The sequence below is a fragment of the Bison bison genome, unplaced genomic scaffold, assembly GCF_000754665.1.
Source record: "Bison bison bison isolate TAMUID 2011002044 unplaced genomic scaffold, Bison_UMD1.0 scf7180017864533, whole genome shotgun sequence".
NCBI lineage: Eukaryota > Metazoa > Chordata > Mammalia > Artiodactyla > Bovidae > Bison > Bison bison.
The window spans coordinates 19,668,825-19,671,212 of record NW_011495082.1 but is presented as its reverse complement, the minus strand read 5'-3'; positions in this window follow the sequence as shown (position 1 = coordinate 19,671,212).

The following is a 2,388-nucleotide window of genomic DNA, read 5'->3' as shown; positions in this document are numbered from 1 at the left end:
AGCCCAGAAAAATAAAGTCTGAGACTGTTTCCACTGTTTCCCCATCTATTTGCCACGAAGTGATGGGACCAGATGCCATGATCTTAGTTTTCTGAATGTTGAACTTTAAGCCAACTTTTGCACTCTCTTCTTTCATTTTCATCAAGAGGCTTTTTAGTTCTTCTTCACTTTCTGCCATGAAGGTGGTGTTAGCGATGTATCTGTGGTTATTGATATTCCTCCCAGCAATCTTGACTACCGCTTGTGCTTCCTCCAGGCCAGCGTTTCTCACGATATACTCTGCATGTAAGTTAAATAAGTAGGTTGAGAATATACAGCCTTGACATACTCCTTTTTCTATTTGGAACCAGTCTGTTGTTCCATGTCCAGTTCTAACTGTTGCTTCCTGACCTGCATACAGATTTTTCAAGAGGCAGGTCAGGTGGTCTGTTATTCCCATCTATTGAAGAATTTCTCACAATTTATTGTGATCCCCACAGTCAAAGGCTTTGGCATAGTCAATAAAGCAGAAAAAGATGTTTTTCTGGAACTCTTTTGCTGGATGAGAGTCATTCTGAAAAGTGTGATGTATCTCATTGTGGTTTTGATTTGCATTTCCCAATGGTTAATGTTGTTGAGCATCTTTTCATTTGCCTTTTAGCTGTCTGTATGTCTGCTTTTGGAAAAATGACTATTCAGGTCCTCTTCACTTCCACTTTTTTGATTGTAACTATTCTTATTGTGGTGATAATATCCTAATTAATGAAAATATGAAATTACTATATTGTGTATCTGGAAATTAATATAATAGTGTATGTTAATTATAGGTCAACTTATGTATAAACATATTCTTTATAATACTGAGTTGTGTAAAATTTTTATATTTGGAAATCAACAGTTTATCAGGCATATTAATATGATTTGCAATATCTTCTTCCATTAAGTAGACTGCCTTTTAGTTTTGTTGATGGTTTCCTTAGCTGTGCAAAGGCCTTTTAGTTTGATGTAGTATTGTTTGTGTATTTTTTGCTTTTTTGCCCTTACCTTCGTAGACAGATGTAAACAAATATTGCTGTGATCAATATTAAAAAAAAAATGCTACTGATGTTTACATCTAGCAGTTGTATAATTTTAAGTATTATATTTAAATCCTTAATCTATTTTGAGTTTATTTTTGTCCCAGGTGTGTAAGGGGCCTATTTAAAAATTTTTTTTATATGTTGTTGTGCATTATTTCCCACACCACTTATTAAAGAGACTGTCTTTCCTTATTTGTCTATTCTTATACCTCTTTTGTTATAGACTGTATACATATAAAATATAGATATACATACAATTATATATATTAACTATATAGATTATAGTTCTAACTATACCTATACATACAGTTTACTGTATATATATGGGCATATTGCTGGGCTGTCAATATAATATATATATATACAGTTATATATACAATTGGCTGTATGTATATGGGCATATTGCTGGGTTGTCTATTCTGTTCCATTGATCTATCTCTCTTCACTGGCTGTCAGGTATCATTTACAGTGTGTCCAGCGGTCGAAGCAAAGGCCTTGCTGAGGTGTCTGGGAAAGGGGTCTATGCCCCAACCAGTAATGCTGAAGAAGCTGAAGTTGCATGATTCTGTGAAGACCTACAAGACCTTCTAGAACTAACACCAAAAAAGGATGCCCTTTTCATCATAGGGGGCTGGGATGCAAAATTAGGAAGTCAAGACATACCTGGAAAAACAGCAAGTTTGACCTTGGAGTGAAAGTGAAGCAGGGCAAAGACTAATAGAGTTTTGCCAAGAGAACACAGTGGTCATAGCAAACACACTCTTCCAATGACAAGATGACTCTACACATGGACATCACCAAATGGTCAGTATGGAAATCAGATTGATTATATTCTTTGCAGCTGAAGATGGAGAAGCTCTATACAGTCACCAAAAACAAGACCAGTAGCTGGCTGTGGGTCAGATCATGTACTCCTTATTTCCAAATTCAGAATTAAATTGAAGAAAGTAAGGAAAACCACTAGGCCATCCATGTATGGCCTAAATCAAATCCTTTATGATTACATAGTGGAGGTGACAAATAGATTACAGTGAGTATATCTGGTAGACAGAGTGCCTTAACATCTGTGGATAGAGGTTCATAACATAGTACAAGAGATTGTGAATAAAACCATCCACAAGAAATAGAAACAAGAAGTGTTTGAGGAGGCCTTACAAATAGATGAGAAAGAAGAGAAGTGAAAGGCAAAGGAGAAGGGGAAAGATAGACCCAACTGAATTCAGAGTTCCAGAGAAGAGCAAGGAGGGAGAGGAAAGCATTCTTAAATGAACAATGCAAAGAAAGAGAGGAAAACAATAGAATGGGAAGGACTAGAGATTTCTTTCAGAAA